The 24,334-nt window shown below is 38.0% G+C and overlaps 2 protein-coding genes and 1 long non-coding RNA gene across 7 annotated transcripts in view; 1 reads left to right on the forward strand and 2 right to left on the reverse strand.

The window, feature by feature from the left end:
• Positions 1-4,036, forward strand: part of LOC115563648 (uncharacterized) — a 64,067-nt gene extending 60,031 nt beyond the window's left edge. For both annotated transcript variants that reach the window (XR_016196999.1, XR_003980424.2), the window contains one exon: positions 3,194-4,036. This is a non-coding gene — a long non-coding RNA (uncharacterized LOC115563648). The remainder of the gene's footprint in view (positions 1-3,193) is intronic.
• Positions 1-24,334, reverse strand: part of tn (tripartite motif containing protein thin) — a 222,804-nt gene that overhangs the window by 126,115 nt on the left and 72,355 nt on the right. The gene's annotated exons all lie outside the window — the stretch shown is intronic.
• sano (CABIT domain-containing protein serrano) overlaps positions 1-24,334 on the reverse strand; it is a 139,296-nt gene that overhangs the window by 45,075 nt on the left and 69,887 nt on the right. For all 4 annotated transcript variants that reach the window (XM_089261570.1, XM_089261569.1, XM_089261572.1 and 1 more), the window contains one exon: positions 22,915-22,964. The gene's annotated coding sequence lies outside the window, so the exon portion shown is untranslated. The remainder of the gene's footprint in view (positions 1-22,914; positions 22,965-24,334) is intronic.

The following is a 24,334-nucleotide window of genomic DNA, read 5'->3' on the forward strand; positions in this document are numbered from 1 at the left end:
TCTTATCTGTTGCCTAAACTACTCAAATTTCTCATTTCATACATACGTATAGGGTATTCTTCTAGTCTCTACTTTCAGCAGTTCTAATATATTTTTGCCCAAGTTTTGCTATTGATTTTGATTTTGATTTTGATTTTTATTGAAATGTTTCGCTTGTTGCTGCTGCTCCCGCTCCCGCTCCTGCTACTCGTGCTGCTACTGCTGCAGTTGTTTGGCTGACTGTTTATATTGACATATTTATGGCTGCGACCGTTGACTACCCTGCACACACACACACACACACACTCATACACATATAGCAATGAAAATTCGCATGCATTACATAAATCACGGGGTGCGCCGTCGCAAGCCAACAACAACAAGAGCAATTGACACACCTCTTTGTTTTTGTATTTTTTTTTTGGCACATTTGAATTTTGAGCCAGGGATCTGAGCATTGCGCAGAACATAAATATCCAAGGACTTATGTCCTGGCACTTGGCTCTAACCAACTAATTGCCCAGCCAGCGGGTGGGCGAAAGCATAGCGCGCCGCATGTGGCATCACTTGCACCCGCCAACCGCCAACCGCCCCACTCCAAACAGAGCGTGCAACATGCTGCAAGCGTAAGCTGACCAAACATTATATCATCATCAGCTCTGTTGGTGCATCCTAGCCAAGTGTCTTAGAAACCAGACGCTCAACATGCAACCAGAGGCGGAAACTGAAATTGAAGTCCAGACGGAAGGCGCAAAACGCAAACAGGCGGCCAATTTATGTGACTGCCAAAAATTATTAGCCAAATCAGCAAGTTGTTGTTGCTGCGGCCCGATTAATTACAAATTTCTTGTTTATAGCACTTGACGGCTGTGTGGCCAAGCGAATTGAGATAAATCAATGGCAATGTCAGATGGCATGCAAAAAATAAAAGTAAGAAATAAGTAGGAGTGTGCTAGGCGGATATGCTGAACTAGCAGATATGCTGGGATGGTAATTTAAGCAATACTGATAATTTTTTTTTTTTTTATGTTTTTATCGAGACACAAATCTATTTGTAGCTCTGTGAAGCTATAAAATAATATCTATAATTTATGTATAAATGTGCCATAGCTATATATATGTATATAGATTGAATATATAGGTGTTCTACATATTAAAAAATACATAAATTATAGAGGCTATATATACATATATGTATACTTTACGAGCATTGACATTCCAAGTCCAAATATAGGCGAAAGAAACTATCAATAACTATCGGTATTTATCGATATCGCGACTTTACATAATACTGTAACCAATCTCCTTTTGATGGCATATAGAAATATGAATTAAAATGCCGAATCTATTGCTTTAGTAAGTTTTACCAGCTAGATTCAGAGATAGATAGAGATAGCTAGCTCAGAGATAGATAGAGATAGCTATCTCTGGGTCTATAGCTCTACATCGGCTTAGCTATTGTCTCGCATGCTTTATATTTCACTAACAGATCTCTCTGCCTCCACTATCCACTATCAATGATCATATGAAAAGCCTATGAAAATAATAATCGAAAAAGTAAAAAAAAAAAGAGTTCTCTTTGCCATCGTAGATGGTCGCAGTTGACAATTTTTCGGCTTACTCGCAGGCAAAATATGTTTGCTGTGGCTAACAAATTTATGTTGGCAGTCATAAATTTGTGACACGCACACACATGCACACACATGCGAACACATGCATACACACCTGGGCAGCCGGCTTGTTTATGACCAAAAGCGGCAGCAAATAATGAAAATGTTTTCCATTTCGATTGGCAATTTCCGCAATTTCTTATTGCCAACGCCACACACCTATGCATATGTCGCACAGTGAGAGAGAGAAAGAGAGAGAGAGAGCAACAGCTTTAAGCCAGCATTGAACAATATTTGCTTTTAGCTGTTTTGTTGGTCAGTGTTGGGTAATATTAATAATGTGGCTCGTTCACAGCAGTTGACAAGTGCATGAAACACAAGCACAACATTTATGTTGGCTCTTGGCTTTGCGGTTTTAACAGCAGCAGCAGCAGCAGGAGCAGGGGCAGGGGCAGCAGCAGCGTAGGCAGAATTTCGCTGTGGCATCAATAAATGGTTAAGAGTCAAATGCCCAAGACTTTAGTTTAACCACAGCAACAACAAATATAAGGCAGCCGCATTGTTGTTGCAGTTGTTGTTGTTGTTGCAGCAGGAAAATAGCCAACAGGCTTGTGAAATTTCTAACCATTCGTTGCTGTTGTTGTTTGTCTGTTGTAAAATTGAACAATGCCACTCAAAAAGTTAAAGTTCTGTGGGTCAGTAGAATTTTCTCAGGCCAGCCATCGCGTTCGACAACAAAACTTGGCCAACTACAACCACAACAACAACAACTTTGAGCACTACGCATGCGCAACTTATAACGAATGCCTACTGGACGGTCTCTGGTAGCATCTTTGAGACCATCTACCAGTTAGCCGAGACGAAGCATCTCCGCACATCCACTCCAGCGAGGTAGCATGTACCACATGCGCATGTGGAGTACTAATGAAACCATAAAAATCAACCGCAGACGCAAAAGCCAAAAGACAGCGACGAGATGAGAACTGAAATACGATGGGGGTAACCAGCAGACAAGTTGAGGCATTCATTGCTCTGCGAACGGGTAGTATGCGTCGGTGATGGGATTTGTAGGGCATGAGAGAGGTAGAGTATATACATATGTATATGTGATATATATACAATTGAGAAAAGGAATGGGGCATAAAGTTGTTGGCATAGATAGAGAGAGATCAGTATATCAAAAAATATTTTCCAGAGATATATTGAGTTTATTTTGAACTCATTTTGACAGCAACTTAAGAGTCTATATAGATTGTCTAAATTCCTAATGTCAAGTATCTAGCCTAAGTTAATCTCTCCCTCGGTAGACACTGCCTAAGTATAAGTTATTGTCTAACAAAGTCGTTAACGTCTGATAAATAAATAAGAATATAAATGTATACATGTATGTATATCGTATATCATATATCATATCACATCATCATATATAACATATCAAACATCCCATTTCTGCAATCTTCCCAGCAAGAGTATTTCATATTCAACATTTACCATATTCTTCAATATATCTCATACACACATATATATTTTTCATTATGATTTTCTGTTACATTATTAACGTGTTGCTCTGCTGTTTTCTTTTTTTTTTTTTTTTTTCTTTTTAGGTTCAACATGCCACTTGGGTTAATTTCGACCAGGGCTGGACCTGGGTCCGGATCTGACCACAAACTGACTCGAGTGGCAGCAGAAGACGCACAAGTTGCATGCAAATAATTACCCAAAGGAAATCCAGCAACAAGTCTCAATGCGTTGCGAGTCGAGGCAAGTCGTGTAGACGACAATGGAAATGAGCCATGCGTTGTTATTGTTCAGATTTAACATTTCCTGCATGTGCCACACACACACACACACATACACACATGCAGAGCGAGAACTGAGTGAAATCTGTCAAAATAAACCAACTGCGACTGCGTCTACAACATTTGGGAAACTTTAGCTACAGCCTTTAGTTATCTGACTTTAGTTTTCCAGTTTCCAATTTCCATTTTCACGTTTTCTCGTCTTCCGTTTGCTGTTTTCAGTTTCAACTGGCCAACATCAGCTCGGCTTGCTGTTGACATGTGTAATTATGCCTAATTACGCCATGAGAACCAAACAAATCTTGACAGCGCAGAACACACACAGCGAGAGAGGGCCAAGACGAAGGTTAACCCAAAAGTTGACCAGCTGATTGCGGCTGCAAGATTGTGTTTTCTTATGAAGTGTGTGAGCTCAGTTTAAAACTGTTTTATACATTTTTGACATTTCTGTTCATATGTGAAGGCTAACAGACTCACAGATTCCTTTGCGATGACTTGAAAATTCCAATTGGCTGTCTCATGCGCCTTTTGCTCAGCTTGAGACATTTTCAGCTCAGCTTGGCTCAAGCTCAATTGAATTATTTGGATTGAAAATCGTTGTTGCATTTCGTATTTATTTTTCTTGCTGAGAATTTCGTAAATTGCCAAGTTTAAATTGAATTATTTAGGTAAAGAAAATATAATTGAAATGTTGGCTAAAGTCTATTAAATATTGCAGTGATTATTTTTTAAGTGAAAAATATTAGTAAATTATTGGCAATACTATCTAAATTAATTGAATAAAGAGAACGAAGAGGAACAAAATAAATATATTTTCTAATCGAACTTTTGACCAAATACATATTTATGCGAAATGCTATCCTATGTAACCCAGTATCTTTGTTAAGACCCACGTATATACACACCTATACACACTTACACTCACACATATTTCTATATATAAACATTTCTGACTATCTCCCATAGCATATACCCATATATGTATGCCGCGAGCCACGTTTAAAATGAGGCTAATATGCGTATTTATGGCTTTATAACTGAAACTTCGTCGCAGCAGCAGCAGCAGCAATCGTTGCCGCCACAACAACAACAACAACAGCAGCAGAAACGTGCCATAATTTTCACTTTTTTTTCGGGGCAACAACAGTTGTTGTCACAGTTCTCGCTTAACTTTTGCTTTCGGCTGCTGGCATAATTTTTTCTTTGTTTATTTATTTTTTTATTTTTTTTTTTCGCTTCATTTTGTAACACGCCACAAGAAAATTGATTACTTTTTGTGTGTTTGCGGCTTGCAGCAGAGATTTGCATGCCTCGCATGAGTCTGTCTCTCTCTGTCTCCCTCTCTCGCCCTCTGAGTGAGTCTGTGTATCTGCGGCGCAATCTGTGCGCGCGTGGGCGTGTCTGCCAGTCGTTCATTTATATGCACACGCACACATACATACATATCTGTATTGTTTGTATATATTTATAGACAGTTTTTTTTTTTTTTTTCGTTTTTGTCGCCTTTTGCAATTATCATTTTAAAAGAAATCGTTTGCAGCTCACGTCTCAACAGAGACTGGCAGTCCTGCTGCTGCTGCTCATCCTGTCGCCAATGCTCCTGGCCACGCCCCACCCGTAGACGCGCCTCCTTCGCATCGGAACGCGTTTGCCACATCAATGGATAATTTACAAGTCACGTGTGTATGAAATTGAAACAAAATGCGCATAAATTTTTAGTTCCAGCCACAGAGAGACAACAACAACGGTGCGTGTGTGTGTGTGTGTGTGTGTGCGAGTGTGTGTGTGCGTGTGTATATTTCAGACTAAGGGGCTTGTCTTGGCAGCAGCATTTAATATTAATGAGTTATAGCACATAGCCTATATGTTTGACGATGCGTCTGTTGCTGTTGTTGCCGTTGTTGCTGTTGTTGGTGTTGTTGGTGTCGTGTCTTGCGGCCTGTCTAGGCAGTGCTCACTTCTCGGTCCTTGCCAAGTTGCCGTGTTGAGAGTTGCATTTAGTTGCGAGGCTCTTAAAATGCGCGACGATGACTGCACTACATGTTCAAGTGGGCAACAGCAACAGCAGCAGCAGCAACTGTTGCTGTTGCTGTTGGCCTCGCTTGGCTGACTGACTGACGCAGTAGGCGCGACAGGCGGGCGGATCTGCCAGCGACAGACAGAATGAACAGAACGAACACGGACTGCCATTAAAGGATGTGCCTTGACTTGTGTTGTTGCTGTTGCTGTTGCTTGTCTTGGCAATGCCCATGTGCGGCCAAGTTGCTGCAGGGCCTCCTCCTTCGCTTCGCTGGCTCAGCAGTTCGTTTCGATTTCTATTTTGCTGTTTATTAATGCAGCATATATACATATATACATATACATATATACATACACATACACATATACATATATATTCAACTATTCAGCTGTCACACCATCGCCCTCGCCCCATGCCCTTCCTCACTCCTTCCCTTCCTTTGCAGCCGCACGCATTTTAACTAAGCCATTTCCGTGACATACTTTGGCCATATAACTTTTACTTATCCAACAACAACAACAACAAGAGCCACATTTATGCCCGCTGGCCACGGATGACATTAACCCAGGCCGAGACCTCGCCTGGTGTCTGGCCCAGGCCACAGCCAAATGGCCATTAATAAAGCAATTGGCAATCGAGCACAGAGCAGCGCAACGCCAACCCAAACCCAAACGCAACGCGCAGAAATCGAGTCAGACAAATCTATAAACCAATTAGAACAGATCGCTGCGGAGCCGCAGGGCAGCTCTAATGCCTGACATTAAAATGAAAAACCTGCGTTCATAAATTAAATGTTTCTTATACATGTGTAGTGCACACACACAGCGAGGGTTGCTCGAGCAATATGAGCAGAGAAGTGAAGTTATGCGAGTCTTGCTTGAAATTATGGAAATGCTTAAGAAACTGAGAAATTTATATACGTAACATACATATAATAAAAGACTTGACTAATGTAGTGCGACTATTATAATCCATATAATTATATGTAATATTCATTATTAATATTTTAGAAAACTAAAATTCAATATAACAAATTTTATGTATATTTTTATATTATTATATTATATTATATTATATGAAAATTAATAATTATGTTGTAAATATTACATTTTTATTTATTTTTTAATATTCTATTTTATTTTATTTATTTTTGTTTTAAATAATAAATTTAAAAAAAAAAAATAGGAAATATTTCTATAAATTTCTCGTATAAAAAAGTTAAAAAAAAATTGTAACTCATATTATCTAATAGAAAAAATATAAATTTAAATTTAAATATATTCAACATACTTTAGTATGTGTGTTAATATTAATGCCAGAAAGAAATATTTATAAGTAAATAAAACAAAAATTTAATTGCATTAATATCTTAACTAATTTAAGGCAATGGGAACTCCAACATAAATCAAATCAAATTTAGCATAAATATAAAAATCCCATCAATATCTATCTCTCTTTCTCTTAAAGCTCATTCACTTACAAATCTATTTTTAATCCAACTAAATCATAAAAAATGTATGAAAATATTTAACAATTTCTCTTTTGCTCATCTCGGCATATTTCGAATAATTAAAAAAAGTTAATAAATATCTCTTAACGCTGCATAAATTTCCAGATATGCATAATTTCCAAAGTGGCCAAAACAACTCTCGCTCTGCACGTGAGCCAAGCGGAGACTAAAGATAAAATGAAATAAAAATAATAAAACATACGAAAACACACAAAAGAAGGAAACCGCAAAATGAAACTGGAAATCTATGTAGTATGTACTAGTATTTCCCCCTACTGACACGACGACAACTTCAAGCTGGCAGAGACATGTCAGGCTATGCCCGAGTCGAAATGGAAACCAAATGTTGCTAGTGTTGTTGTTGTTGTTGTTGCTGCTGCAGGTTTGTCAGGCCAAACAGCTCCAAGTGCAATTGCAACAACTCCAACTACGACTGCGACTGCGACTGCGATTGCCGGGCAGTTTGTCAGTGGCTGTCGTCGATAAGCAGCCGCCGCAATGTAATTGACACAATTTGAATTTATATCTGAAAGCCAAAATGCAACAATGTTGCCAGGTGACTAAGCCAGAGTCAAAAAAAGTAAAAAAAAATCCTGCCATGCCTTGTCCTTGGCTGTCGCGGCACATTAATCAAATAGACATCCCCAGCCAAAGGCAAATATATGCAGATATCTCTATAGAGAGAACTTTGTCGATAGGGTGTGGCATTGTTCTTTGCATTGTTTCAGCCTTTTTTTTTCGGGGCCAATCGCCGCATATATTTGCATGCCACAGCGAAAAGCTCTGTGGCATGGCTGATTAGGCTACGTAATTTGTATATTAATTAGCAGCGTGGGAGAACAAACATTTTGGCACATGTACGACTAAATAAAAACATAAATTGCAAAAACGGGCAATAACAAGTCAGTCAGAGAGTCAAAGCCAGAAGGACAGACAGACAGACAGTCAGTCAGATAGTCATTGAGTCGCGCAGTCAGCGCACCTTTCACTCGGTCCGCAGCAGCTATAAATTTCATGGATGAGATGCCAAAACAATGCGGATGTAAATGAGTAGAGTAGTAGACTCCAGAGGGTGTGAGGGCGGCGATGCCGATGTCGGATGCCCATGTCGATGGCAAAGGGCACTGTGTCAGCGGTTTTTGTGGCTGCGTCGCGTTGCCGTTTGCCGATACCAACAATCAAATCCAAGTCCAAGCAGAGTCAGGCATCAATATCGACGCGGCTCTGGCGAGCTTGGCGGCTAAGCAAGCGTGAAACATTAGTGCGGCCAGTTAATTTGTAACAATTGAATTGTAACGGCCAACAGGCAGTTGGAGAAAAACACAGCTAAGAGCTATGGAATGGAGAGTGACTGACGAGCTGATGCCCTAGACAAGAGAAACTTTTGCAGATGGACTAAGATGACTCTTCAGGCAGAGAGCTGCCTAGACATGGAGAGACTCGCTTCAATAAAAGACTTATCTATATATATATATATATATATATAATTGTGCATATCCCTCTCTCTATTACAGATATAAGGCTATAAAATCTAATCAAAGCCTTCACATCTTTCTCTCTTACATAAGGTATGCATAAGGCTTTAGAGTCTATGCTTCAATGCTACCTCTCTCCCTCTTACATATATAAAGTATGTATAACGCTATTGAACCTATATTTCTATGATTCATCTCTGTCTTACATTTATAAGGTATGTATAAGGAGAGGAAAGATTAATTTATCTCTCACATATGTATATAAGATATGTATGTATAAGGCTAGAGAATCTAGTCTACACCTTCATCTTTCTCTTACATACATATATAATGTATGCATAAGGCTATAGAATGAATGCTTCCTCTCTCTATCTGTCTCTCTCTCTCTCTCTCTCTCTCTGTTGTTCATCAGAGATGTGCGTAGGTCTATATATAAAAGCTTTATGAACCTATGCTCCACCTCCATCTAATTCTTACACAAATACATATGTATATATCACATCATATCATATACCTCACTCATCATATCCACTTTCGATCATTTCCAGGGTATTTACTCAACTAAAAGGAAACGCTATGTTATGCGCTTAGTAAAAGGCCCCACAGTTCGACGCAGAATAGAAAGGTGTTAAATTGGCAAAGCGAGCGCGTGGAGGTGGGCGTGCACAGCTCAACAACAAAGGCGTGGCAGCACACACAAAGGTCATTAACTCTTGAGGGCATATTCATATAGACGAGATGATTGCCATAACTGATTTATATACATATATATATAGTATAATATAGTATGTATATATAGCAATAACTACTGTCCATCAATAGCTGTCCATGTATGTGTGTTTGTGTGTGTGTGTGTGTGGCGCAGTGAAAGTGTCAAATTATTGACAGCCAACTGTCACATGGCCAAATACAATTGCCAAATATGCTCGCAATGGCCCTCCCCACCTGGTCCCACCTGGCCCACCTCTTCAAGTAGTCACGTTGGCGTTCACTTTCCAGCCAATTGAAGTGTGCACATAAAATTCTAGACGAGAAATAAATGTTTTGATAGTTGAAAGAGTTTTCAAGTGGCCAGAGGCTGAGGCGAGCTACTTCTAGCAATCAAAATATCTTTAAGAAATCGACAATTGAGTGGAAGAGAGAACAAAAAAACAAATGTGTATGCAAACAAATTGATGGATATTCCCAGTTGAAGTGGGCGAAAAGAAGGCAGAAGAGGCAGAGCGAGAGAGACAGAGAGTGGACTGGGCGTGAGGGAACTGCAAGAGAAACTGAGGAATTATTCAGTTTTTTGGAATTTCTTATATCTGAATTTGCACTCAGTAAATTTTAATAAATCCACAAGCAGTAGAGGTAAATATGTATGCATATATATAAGTAAGTAAATATGTATGCATTTATATATAAATAAAATGTATATATATTGATTACTTAAACAGAGTCTTCCTAACAATATCTCCCACTCTTTACGCTTCTAAAACGTTCCTATTTACTCACACAGACACAAATATGCTCTTCTTACATGCCTGAACGAGCATACGAACTAACTCATGGAGCAACGCAATTGCTGATCTTCTGCTCTCGTTCGAGTGACTTTTTTCTAGCTATAAAAGGAGGGACTGCAGCAGCATTGATCAGTCTCGTGCTGTACCTGACCTTGGACACTTCTGTGGCGCTAATTTAGGGCGATTTTATGTATTGTTATATAGTTTAAATAATTATTTTGTTAAATATATTATTGTTATAATAAAAATATGTCGTTGCAATGTTTATAAACTATATGACTTATTTTAGTAATATTTTCTACACTTCGTAATCAAAAAAACAATTATTTATATCAATATTGATAAGAATCATTGCACTATTAATGTTCATTATTAAATTAATAATATTAATAATAATAATATTAATATATATTTATTTATTGCATTATTAATGTTTATTATTTATATACATTAATTTGTTGCACTATTAATGTAAATTATTTATATACATTACTTTATTGCCATAATAATTTTTACAAATTAAACACATAAATTTGTATCATATATTATATTTCAAATGATAATAAAATATAAAAATAATTAATTCAACAATAATATAATAATAAATTGTAATAATTTAATTATTTTAGTAACAAATTTAATAAGTGATATATATGCATTAAATTAACTAATTGACATAAATGCATTTCAAATTGTCTAAAGTCCAATTGGCTTTATTCACCGTGAAAGCATTAGTCAAATTGGAAGTAAATCGAACCATAGATGGCGCTCTGCTGTCTACGGCCAAGCCTTGCCTTGCAATTGATTTATCTCTCATTGTTTTGTATTTTCAATTTGTGTTTATTATGCGCATTTTAAAGCTTGTTATTTTTTAATTTCGCGCCCTTTTTTCTTATTTTTTGTTTACCCCACCAAATGGGGCCAGGCACTATTGTAGTGTATTTTTATGTATTTTTAATGAATATCTTTGGCCACGCAATGCATAAACGGATTCATATGCTCGTATATGAATTTAGCTCTGGTTGGAGCTGTGCGACCCAGTTTACAATTAAAATTTTCGTACATTATGTTTCCGCTTCGATTTGGTCTCTGCCTTGCGGCTGTTAATTAAAAATGCATATTTTTTGCTAATTTTATTTTATTTTGTGCTAGCCCTGCTCTTTAGCCAGGCCTAAATTGCGGCTAAGAATTAGTTTAAATTGATTAATGACACAAATACGATCAACTGTATGTGGGTCAGATTTGAAGTTGGCTTTTTAGTTGTTGCCTGTCAAAAACGATTTTTTGTTTGACTTGAACGAAGAAAAACCATTTATACATGTGTGCATGTGTGTGTGTGTGTTTGTATGTCTGAGACGAGTGACAAGTTTGCCAACGGCTGTGTTTTTTTTAGCATATAAATCAAGGCATTGTAAATGCTGCGAAAGAGGCTTATAATAAAGACATGCCAATCGAGCAACGCCCGCGCCTCATGTGTCAGGGGCCTCAGATGTGGATGCGATGCGATCCGATGTCTGCAAAAACCAATCAGCTCTCAAACTAAATCACTGGCAAAATTTATGCCAGGCAAAAATTGTGAATTGCACACATGAGCAGGCCAGGCGAAGCCAAGCCGGGGGCCCCGAGCGGCATAGGATTTGGGCATATATACATACATATATATATATATACGATATATTCTGCTGGATGAACTGCAACGACAGTTGGGACAGGGCGAGGCTTCTACTCACTCCTGCTGCTGCTGCTGCTGCTGCTGTGGGGCATATCATCAAGCCGCATTGCCTTTCAGCCTGCTGCTGTCGTTTATAAATAAAATTTGCATAAATTTAATAAACTCTGCCTCGTTGCACTCAGCAGCCACAAAAGGCAGTTTTTTTTTTCTGCTGGGGGGTTACCAGGCACTTGTTAGCTGGCCCGTTGCTGCTGCTGTGGCTGCAGTTGCAGTCAGATTTTTGTGATTTACCGATTTACCGGTAAAGCGGTTTGTCACAAAAACGCCGTTGTCTCACCCAAAGACCCATAAATAACCCAACTGCCAATGTCACAAATAATGATGACAATGCGCCAAGAGGACTGGACTCTATGCAACTGCAATTGCAACTATCTCTCTATCTCGCTTGCTCTCTCTTTCTGTTTCTCCCACTCTATCTCTTTCTATTACCTTGATCATAGCTGCAGCTAGTTCTCATCATTTTTGTGCACGCATAAATCGCAATGGGCAAACAGCTTGTTAGCCACAAACGTTGACAATGGGCCCAAAAAAAAAGAGCAAAAAAAAAAAAATGCTGCAATCTCAGCTGTAAGCATATCCAAACTATACTTGTATCTTCTTCTTCAACTGCTTTGTAAGTGCCAATGCGAGTGCAATGCTCTCTAAATCATGCTAATGTATAAATATTTGCGCAATGCCAGACAACTTCCTGGTTAAAGGCAAAGTGCGGCCACAAATTAATGTCAAAGTCAAATGAAAATGGCATTTGGCAAAGCCACAGCTACAGCTACAGCCAGAGCTAGAGCTATAGCCACAGCCCCAGTCCGAGTACGAGTCCGAGTTGGAGCCTAGTCAAAGTTGGAGCCAAAGTCGCGCCATAAATTTTGCGCTGCGAAAAAAAATGACAGAAATGCGTTTATTGACCAAATGTGCAGCAGCTCATCGATTACGAGGCCGAGACGAAGATGGAGACATGGCTTACTGAGTGAGTGAGTTAGTGAGAGAGAGGGAGGGGAGGGGGGAGGAAGCTGACTTGTTCACTAGGTGCTGCAACTGTGGCTGCCTTGACCATTGGCGCATTTGCGCATGCGTCGCTGCTAGCTGTTGCCTTTGACTATGCCTTTTGGGAAAAGCCGTTGTGGCACACACCACTGCACACACACACACACACACACGCACACTCGCATACTTGTCGTATACGCAATAATGCTGCCAATGCCTGCAATTTTTTTTGCTATTTGTTTTGATGTCTTTTGCATTACAGCGCTGAAATAAATGAAATGATATATCAAATATATATATATTTTTCTATATACATATACATACATATATCCTTTGCAATTTTTTGTATAAAACATTGCATATGCAGCTATGCAAAATGTCGCTTCAGAGTGATAAGAAAAAAATTCGGTTTGGTCAGAGCGCTGAACCAGTTGGCTATTTAATGGCTAGATTTAGCTGTACTAGTGGTAAATTTTTAAAGGCATTTTTAACAGACGGACCAGTAGAGAAATATATAGACTGTATAATTACAATTTGATATAAATTTAATTATATTATAGAAAATTTATGGATATAAAAAAAAAATAAAATAAAAAATTTTACAAAACTAGTCAAATTTTGATGATAATTTTTTTACACTGAAAATAGGAAATCTAGTCAGATTTTCATGATAATTTTATACACTGACTGAACCCACTGAAAATGGGAAATCATTTCCTAAATTTAAACTCAAGCACTTTAAACGTTTTAAGTGCATTTAATTTATTTTGTTGTTATTAGTACATAAAATTAATGTAGAGCTTTGAGTATGGCAATGCGATATTATTATATAATTCTCATATATTTATTGAATATTTTATTTTATATATATTTTATATTTATATAATTTGAAATATAATATATTATTATTTAATTATCATATATTTATTGAATAGTTCATTTTATACATATTATATATTTATTTTGAAATATATATTTATAAATTTAAGATAATTTATTTATTATTAATTTATTTTTGTTATATAAATATTTATTAATAATTCTTGTAATAAAATTAAAATTAAATAAAGCTGTCTACATACCTTAACTACTATTTCAAATTCACATTCTATCAATTATTTCCTTTATTTAGATCAATAGCTTTAATTATTCAATTGCAGCTAATTAATCAAACCCTTTTCCCAAGCCAATTTGTCAACACTGACAGCGGCTCATGCCGCAGCCTGTTCGCTATGAAAATCCTGCCTGGCCGCCTGGCTTAGTTGGCTGTCTGTCTAAGCTCTGCCCGCTACCCTGCAGCCACATTCTCCTGTCTCCTGCTGCTGCTGCTGCTCTTTATCTCGCTTTGAGCAGTCTGACTGTCTGACTGCCTGTCTAACTGGCTGCTCTTTAGAGAAGATATATATGTATATATGCATACATATATACATTTTTTTTTTGGCTACTCGAGCGCTAAATGTGTGTTACTTCCGAGCGTTGGCAAAAGTCGTGAGCCACTGTTGCAGCAGTCACAGCCACCACCACCAGCAGCAGCAGCAGCACCGCCACCTTGTCAACGTTGCTGATGTGGCTGGCAGCATGTGACAGGTAACAAGGCAGCCAGCCAAGCCAAGCCAACCAGCTAGCTGGAGCTCAGCCCGCTGCCGACTCTAATGCATGATTTATAGTAAAATATTTATTTTACTGTTAAGTATATGCAACGCGAAACAGACACGAGTCGCAGTGGCATCTCTACAAAAAAAAAAAAATAGATATATATACATATACATATAGTTAAGTATGGGCAGGGGTGGGTGCCACATGCGGACTACAACTGAGACAGGTTGCTGGAGTCTAACTGCTGCTGCTGCTCCTGCTGCTCCTGCTGGCTGCTGTGACTGCTACTGCTGCTGCTGTCATTGTGGCTTATTGTTGTTGAAGTCGTCTTATCAGCATGTATGCAAAAGGCTAACTGTTTATTTTTTGGCCAAGAGCAGCTTGTTAGCTGGTTGCAGCCTTGGCCGCTTACGCTAATGTCGCTCATACGACACGTTGTGCGCGAACAGATAACAAAATTCCTTCTCCTTCCTATTTTAGTGTCAAATGCTGTTCATATAAATCAAACGCTATCAGCTGATGACCCCATTCAAAGCGTATGCCCTATGCTGCAGTTGCTGATTTTTCGCTTCCTCTTCTTCTTCATCTTCTACTACTTTTTGTATTTTTATGGCTTTTCAATAAGCGTGTCAAGCATAAATCAAGTTAGCCACACAACAGCAGCAGCAGCAACGGCAGCACCAGCAGCGGCAGCATCACAACTTATCTCAATCTCTGTGCGGCTGTGGGTAGCTCAAAATCTTTCACTCGCGCTGTGAAAATTAAGCCAAGCGCTCTTCACACACAAAATTATGACAAGCTGCCAGCCATCGAGCAGGCAACACAAAAATCTCGATAAGCATCGCCCCATTGATTTTGCATGAGCGAACGAAGCGAACGAAGCAACATGCTTAAAAGCTTTTGCTTTTCGCTTTTTGGCTTAAACAAAAGTGTCATAAATCTTGCAAGGCGACACAAAAGAACTTGACACAGTGAAATAAATACGCAATACAGGCGCATACAGGCACGAGCAGCTGCTCACAAAAGGCAGCTCAAGCTCTAGCAAAAGGATACTAATGCACGTAATACGTTCCACTTGAATTGATAACAAAGCAGTCGAGGCAGAGGCAGCAGCCGCAGCCGAGGCAGCGTGCATGTGGGCCAGGGCAAGCCTTGCCCTGCAGGGCCAGGCCATGAACTGCAGCATCATCATCATCATCATCATCACCATCATCAGCCCACGCTGTGGCCAAGGCAAATGCTGAAACTACAAAACTACGCCGCAGGCTCTGCCAACCGAGAGCCTGGGCATAGTGCGTCATAGCCACATAGCCGTAGTCTATTAGCCAAAAAGTCTTTTGTCAAGCGTGAAGTGGATCTTTGTTGTTGTTGTTGTTGTTGTTGTTGTTACTGTGTGTGTGTGATAAATTTGTTTAGCTGCTGGCAACGACTTGCGATTTCCTGCAGCAATCACTAGCATCACTTACCACCTCAGCTACAACTGTCAAATTTCAGTTGGCCGAAAATTAGTTGTGAAAAGCCAAAAGCCCAAAGTACGGGCGCGTCGTTTATTCGGCCAAACACAAATTGCAAAGAAGATTAATGACAACTGACAAATTGCGCTCAATGTCGCATTAATTGAGGCAATGAGCGCACATATAAGATGCATGAATTTATACAACAACAGCAACAACAACAAGAATAACAATGACAAGCCAAATGAATTCTATTAACTGCGAGAAGGTCGCTTACAACATTTTTGTATTCATCAACTTCTTTTTTGTGTCTCGTTAATGCTCTTCACTCAAACCAAAAACTGCAAATGCTCATTATGATGTACATTAAAATGCAAAAATAAAACAAAAAGTATGACAAAAATGTCAAGAAAAGTTACGAAAAACACAAAATAAAAATTATTTTAAGAATATTGTTGCATAATTCTCGCCAAAGTGCTTAAGCTGAGATTACATAATCAAAATGTATATATATATATATACAAATTTAACTCTTATTGGATGTATAAAAATTGATGATGCAAGCAGAAAGACGAGATGCGAGATGAAGCCACAAAAAAAGGGGGGAAAAATATCAATTAATATTTAGAAAAAATTTGGTAATAGGTGTCAAAATTATAGAAACAGAAAACTTGATATATGATAAATAAATATATAAATAAAAATAAATTAATTAATTAATAATAATAATTTAAGAAAAATTACATGAAAAATATAAGAAAACACCTTTTGCTGATATAGGTCTAATACTTGTTCGGAACAAGTTGTTCGTGATAAAAAAAAAAAAATAATAAAAATAAATATTATTTTTCGAAAAAAGGGAGACAAATTTTTTTATTTTTATATTTTTATTTTATATTTTTATTTTTATATTTTTTATTAAGAAAAAATTTAAACTAAATATATAATAATTATTATAATTTATATAGATCTAATACTCATTCTTGCTTTAAATTGGAAAATTAGGAAGTTGCAAAACGAATTCCCTGAATTTTTATTAAATTAAACATAGTTTAATGGCAGCTGTTTAATGTTGTTTTAGTCTGAAGACAACAAAATGTTTAAAATATAAAATTTGAAAGGCAAACATATAAATTATAATACATATGATATATATAGTTAATATATGAAATATAATGGTAAGGACGCTTTAACAGAATTGCATATAAGACTTAGAAGCAATTGGAATTTCTATAAATATTTACGTTTATCAAGAGCTTTATCTACTTCTATAAGTGATATACAAGGCATACCCATCAATTTTAATTTTGTTTAAAATTCATTAAGGTCGCGCAAATTGCATGATTAAACCATCATACCCTACCTCTCACAGCGATTTCCTCTGCAATTCAAACAGCAGCTCATTATGCAACATGCTTTACGCTTTAGCCGAAAAAAAAGAAGTAAATTAACATAATGAAAACTCAATAATGAAATTTAAGACCAGCAGCAACTAGAACTGCGCCGGGGTTAAGGTTGCCTCTGGTGGAGCATAAACTATGGAGCATGGCAATAGATATGGCTGATCTATAGATAATGTAGACGGGCGCACCCGCAAATGCTTTAACTGTGGCGCGTGTTACGGTTCAACGGCAGCCACTCGGCTCATTTGGCATTTGGTTAGCTGCCAACACACACACACACACATACACTCGCGGGACTTTAAAGCACACTCGTTTGCTGTATATTAGCACATTTATGAGCAAATTACGGGAGCGCCATGTCGGCTTTTGCTTTAAGCGAACCACCCGCCAGTTGGACAGTTGGACAGTTGGCCAGGCCTACCAGCTTGGCCGCAAAATATGAGCAAACCACCAGCTAATTGCACCACAGCCCACGTAGCCAGCGGGCGCTGCGGTTTAACTCTGCTCTGCTCTATATATATATATATATATATATATATATATGCATGTATATGTATCTATGGTATTTGTAATATGCAACAAATCAGCGCGCAAATTGTAGCATAAAATATTTACATTGCACTCGACTGCGACCGCCTCCAAAAGCCGCTGGCTCGTTGATTTTTTTCACTATATAGATATATACATTTTTATTTTTATTTTTGTTTTGCCTTCATTTTGGTTTATTGCATTTAATTTGCGCATTGTTTGTGCAGCTTTTAGATAATTGCGAGCATCAATTGCCAGTCAGGCAGTCAGTCAGGCAGGCGGAGCGCCCACACACGGTGGCAATCAAATTGCCTAGGCGCTGACATAGTGGGCGGTTAGCCAAAAGGTGGGCGGTGCACTGACCCGCGCAAGAGAGAGAGAGAAAAAAAAGACCCAAAACCAAATGAAAAGCCACAGAAATTCGCTGGCTTTCATTAAGTTTTCAACGCGATTTGCCTGTATCTATAATCAACGTATAACTGTCTCTCTGTCTAGCTGTCCGTCTGCCTATCTGTCTGTCTATCTGTTGTCCGTTTGCCTGTCCATTTGTTTGTTTGTTTGCATTTCACGCTTCAGCCTATGGCACCGTATGATTAATCTCCCACACGGCACAGGCGCAACTCCAGCGAAGCACAAATCAGACAAGCAGAACATAGAGAAAGATTCACACACACGCACACACACACTCACACTCTTGCGCACATTAGAACAAATGATTTCCCACTGTTATTGATGATGTGTTGATTAGGTTCTGAAACACAACACACACACACACGCACACACACACACTGCCAACAAATTACGGCCATGTGAATTTCAAGTCGATTGAGTCCAGAGTTCGAGGGCTTTGCGTTTCATTATGAATTTCACTTTGAACTCGTGCCGCATACTCGCGCCGGGCGCCCTGCTGCTTCAGTGTATTCTGTTGCACATGTACCCGCAACAACAACAACAACTACAACAACAACAATAGCAACAACAAATGAGCTACAAAAAAAATTTGGGTCATGTTTGCTCAAAATATGTATTTTGTTGCAAATTTGCAAGAATCATGGAAAACAGCGTGTGTTTAATGAATTGATCACTCAACTAAACATACATACATATACATATAAGTATATATATGCATGTGTGTGTGCGTGCTTAGTTTGTTTCATATTACAGCCAGCTGTGTCCAATGACCACAAATGCCGCAGTTACGCAAAATGCAATTATCATTTATTAGAAACGCTCTGCAGCTGTCGCTGGATTGTCAAAAATATGAGCATTATTAATTGGGGTATGCGCAATGCACTGCATACCGCTTAAATCAGTCTGCATGGTATGTGGCCGATCGTAAGTAATGAGAGCAGCACGTGAATATTGTTTGAGTTTTAAGCTGTAAGAGCGGGAATGTCGCTTGGGCAGATGTTCAATTGCTTACTGAGTAGAGGTATTATATGGAAACTTAAAGCAATTGGATATTGTTGAGATATTTGTGAAACCCTATATCAGAGGCAGAAGCTTCAAATTGCTTTAGAAGCCGAGTAAAGATCATTGAACAGTATGCCCTTAAATCGAGGGAATATCTATGAAATATATACATATTGTATATTAATTTTTTGTTGGCAACAATTTTTTAATAATATTTAAATGCATATAAAATATTTATAAAATACAAATAAAATATATACTAAAAAAAAAAAATAGATATAAGATTTGTATTTAATTTTATTTTTGTCTATAAATATATAAAAATATAAATATTGTATATATACTAAAATAAATAAAATAGAAATTATTATTATTATAATTTTTTTATAAGGTTTTTTAATTTGTATGTATTGTTTATTTACTTTTATTTTTTGATATTAATTTTTAGGAGCACTAGATTTACTTGAGACATATTTCAGATTTTTACTAAAATAGTAGCACGATTTTCTTCATTCGCTCTTTCAGATTTTAATTTAGCCTATTTATTAATATGAAATTTATATTATTTATAAGACCATAGCTAACATTTTGGAGATAATTCACAACAGCTTCAAGTATTTTACGGTTTTTGCAACTATTACACTTTAACTCAAAATCTCTTTTTAAAACTCTTCAAAAATCATTATCTGTCATTCAGCTAGCAGCTCTGGTAATATGAAAGCCTTAAGCTATGCCAAGTAACACTGAGCGATGGATAGAGATGATGCCTGTGTGGGCGAAGCCGTTAAGTAAATGCAACAGAAACGAAAAGAGTTAAATTTGTTTAAAACGGTTTCTTTCTTTCTAACGTGACACAACAGAATATGTTTACAAATTTTATATATTTTATAGCTGCTGAAAAGTAGCCAAAAAATCTGTTTTTGGTAGCTGTTTTTAGCTTGAAACATCGCCTGACTTTGCTGAAAATTTATCTGCTTTCCGATTTGCAAATCTCATTTGCTTCCTGCTCACCAACTGATGTTCACCTGTCCAATTGAGACGAGTTATGCTACATGACTTCTAATTAGTAACAAAAACAAATTTGGCATTTAAATAAGCAACAACAACAAAAATTACCAAAAATTTTAACTGATTGCAAAAATAAATAGCCCCAACATGTGAAACAAAGAGTAGATAAGTGCAATATTAATTGCAGCTAAATTGTTTATATAATTAATATAATTAATCAGCTGCTCATTAAGAGAACAAATACTTAAGTAATGCTTGGCCATAAATATTTGCCAAGCATTTCCTATAGTTTAAACACATAATTTGCTGCATGGCTCGTTGAATGAATTGTCAACTCAGCATAAAATTTCGTCTCCTCCCTTCTCCTCCCTTCTCCACTCTCCACTCATCATTGTTTAATCATTTGTTATTTTTACTGCAGCAATCAAACGTTGCGACGTTTATTAAATCAAAATTTCATGCCAGAATTCCTGTTCAAATTATAGTCGCATGGCCAATGGAAATGCAATAGACACGCCCACACATAAGTGGGCAGTCAGGCAGTCAGTCAGTCAGTCAGTCAGTTTGGCTAATGGTCTGACCAATTGTCGCAAATTAGTAAGACCCAACCCACACACACGCAACACACACACAGACACACATGCACTGATGCTGAGGTAAATGGCCCAAGTAGTTGGCAGCAACACCTAAGGCCAATCACATGCACAACCAAAAGCTAACGGTAAACCAGCGCAGCGGTGGGGAGAGCAGCACCACAAAAAAAAAACGAAAACAACAACAACTAAAAATACAGCTATAAACTTTACTGCTACAATTGGCAAATTGAAAATTGTGCGCTGGTGGTGCCGGCAGCAGCAGCAGAGCCACAGCAACTGGCTGAGCTACCACAGACAGCGACGCGACCACAGCCATGGCCAGGCCTTGGCATAGCCCAGAGCCAAGTGCGCGCATGATGCGTTCAGACTAGAAGATAAGCGGCTGTGAGGCAACTGCGCTGCTGCTGCCGCCGCCGCCACCGCCGCCGCCACCGCCGCCGCCTGCTGCTGCTGCTGCTGTTGATGACGACGTGGCCATTGCTGCTGCTGTTGCTGCTGCAGACGAAGATGCATTTGCTCAGACGCAACAAGTCGCAACATAGACGTTTCAATTTCAAAAACCATTTGGCCCAGCTAGACATTTTAATGAAGCGCCTGCCAGCGCTCTAAAGCTCGAGACGAATAACGGGCCACAGCCACAGCGGGCCAAGACCAGGCCAACTCGGGCTAGACGTCCACGCATAACATAAACAACAACAAGAACAACAACCACAACTAGCTGCAGCAGCAGCAGCAGCAGCAGCTCGTCACAGTCATAGGCTTGATAAGGTCGCAGTCAGTCAGCGGCATGCAAAACGAATGACTTAAGCAACGAACTTGCTTTGGCTGCAGTCAGCACAGAAATTACAACAACAACAACAACAACAACAACAAGAGCTATAGGTGTCCATTTCAATGCCAGTCGTGAACGCACAGTTAGTTCTTAAGTGCTCAGAGCTCTGTGTTAGATGTATGCGGTGTGTGTGTGTGTGTGTGAAGGTATGTGTATATATGTGTGTGTGTGTGAATCATGTGTTGTAAGTATATATGTAGAGTGATGTATGTATATACATAGCTATTTACACACTTTAATTAAAGCACACGCTCAATAAGTGCCACAATTTGTTCGTGCATATATAGATAATTAGAACTACGAGGGTGGCCTGATACATTTCTGAGTATTAAGTAAGATAAAAAAAATTACATGAGAGTTTTTGTGATGTTGAAGACCAATGAAATTATATATGTATATATAGAGGAAAAATATACTTTTAGACCAGCCGAAGGCCCCTGCTGCCAGTACTTAGCCTTAAGTTAGAGTTAATTTTTGTTTAATTGTAACTTCTTAATAATAATAATAATAATAATACCTTTAGAGGTTTATACACCATATCGTTTGATCATAGGAAATATATATAATTCATAAAATGAATTTTAATTGTAATTTAGTCGACTTTAATCGATTTCTGGCTATAAGAAGTTTTCGATAAATATATCGAATTTTAGTTGTGGCAGTTCTCTATAGATTTTTTTTTTTTAATTAAATTTAATCGATTTTAATCACACAGTATTTAATAGAGTTATTAGAACTGAAACCTGAGCTGTGAGAACTATAGAAACGGCTAGATCCTAAATTTTAAGCAATCTAAAAAGTCGAAGGCACACTTCCTGATAGAACTTCTAGGTAAGACTAAGCCTGTGCTGCATTCTATAAGCTAACTGTGACCCAAAATAAATACATTAAATAGATATGGACAGCTTGATATATCTACATATAAAGAATTTGATTTTTGTATATTATTTTCATATATATATAAATGTACTATCAATTTACTTCAGACTAACCTCGCACCCACCCACCCACACACAAAGAGCTCACAACTTTTCAGTTTTCTTTAGCTATTTTCTGTTGTCACTTTCAAACTTTCGCTTTGGCGTTTCGCTTCTCGTTTCTAGAGACGCAGCAGCGCACGCCCACACGAAAAATTTTTCACGGGTTCTGCTTCGCGTGCTACACACAACTTGACCCTATTCAGATAGCCTATATATACACATGTATGTGTATGTGTATATCTATGTATATTGTAATTAAAGCGAACTTGATTGCCATCATAAAGGCATGGGCCGTTGCTGTTTAGGCGTTAATTTTGGGTTCTACATTTGCCTTTTGGCAAATTATATGTTTCAATCTAAGTGCACTTTCTCCTGCCTTGGACGAAAAGTGAGTTGCGTTTATAGCCATTGTTGTTATTACTCTTTCTATTGTTGTTGTTGTTGTGGGCGTACACTTAATTGCTATTTAATGCCAAAATCGATTGCGGCTTACCTTATGCTTGACGTCTGCTTGTTCGGCTATTGAACTTCAATCACATCACACTGCAAAGAGAGGGGAGAGAGAGGGAAAGAGAGAGAGAAAAAATTCGAAATTAGTTTATGAAAATACTTGAAGTTTAACCATATTTGAGACATGTTTTCTTTTATATATAATAATCTTAAAATAATTATTAAGGTCAACATGTTGTCAAGCCTGTTTAAGGTTTCATTTCAGAGATTCTCAGTCAAACTCTGTCAATATGCCACGCCTCTCTTTAGCCGCACGCCTTTTGCTGTTGCAGCTCTGTTAGTTTCTTTCTTTTCATTTCTGCGCCGCACTTCATTTAATGACTTCAATGCAATTTGCTAAATGTTGGCCCCAAAAAAAGTGAAAACATTCGCCCACTTTTGCTTTCCTTTAACTTTCAATTTGGTGACTTAATTTCTTTGGCAACAACAGCAACAACAAAAGTGCTGCAATAAAAGCTAATGAAATCGAACGCAAGCAACAACGACGTTATTGTTAAAGCCAGTGTCCAGCTAAATGACTTGCGATACAACAACAACAGCAGCAGCAGCAACAACAACATATTTAGAGATCGCCAACAAGCTTTGCCCAAGAAATTATCAAGTGCAGTGAGCTTTGGCACTTTTACTTTCATTGTTTGTAGCCGATTCAGTCATTGTTGCCATTGGGCTGATTGTTGCCATTGATGTTGTTGTTGTTGTTGTTGCTAACTAACAATTTATGTGCCCAAGCAGCGTTCGCTGTTGGCAGCCGTGGCGAACAACGATTTTCACCAAAGTACTAAACTTTTGGGCCATTTTCCTTTTAGCAGCAGCTAATGAGTAAAACGCTTTTGGCATCAAATCAACAACAACAACAGCAACAGCAACAATAACATTAGCAACAACAACAACAACAATAACATCGTCTCAAAATTACAAAACGATTTGTCTAAAACGCTTTAACTTCGATTTGTCTGGGAAAATGTTGCTGCATCTATTTTTGTGGCATGTGATGAGAAAATAACACCTAAAATCAACAGCAACAACAATGGCAACAGCAACAACAACTATTGCTGCTGCCACTTGGTGTGTTATATAAGCAGCTTAAGCATACGCCGCATTGCCAGCTGCAAGCAAAGCAAAGCAAATGCAGCAGCTTAATTAAATGCAAATTAGAATGATATAGAGCTGAACTAAGCGATACCCTCGACTAATTAGCATTTATCATAAGACTTAATTCAATGCATACGAACGGGGAAAGGAGCGCAGGCAGGCAGTAGGCGAACAAATTGAAATTTACTTTGTGGAGAAGGAAACATAGACAGAGCGAGAGAGAGAGAGAGAGAGAGAGAGAGAAGGAGACAGAGACAAGGAGTGAAGCCGGAGGAGATGAAGCAGCCTTGTACAGCTCTTGAAAACCACAG

This window comes from Drosophila navojoa, chromosome 5 (assembly GCF_054131105.1).
Source record: "Drosophila navojoa isolate 15081-1374.11 chromosome 5, UAZ_NAV_1.0, whole genome shotgun sequence".
NCBI classification, from domain to species: domain Eukaryota; kingdom Metazoa; phylum Arthropoda; class Insecta; order Diptera; family Drosophilidae; genus Drosophila; species Drosophila navojoa.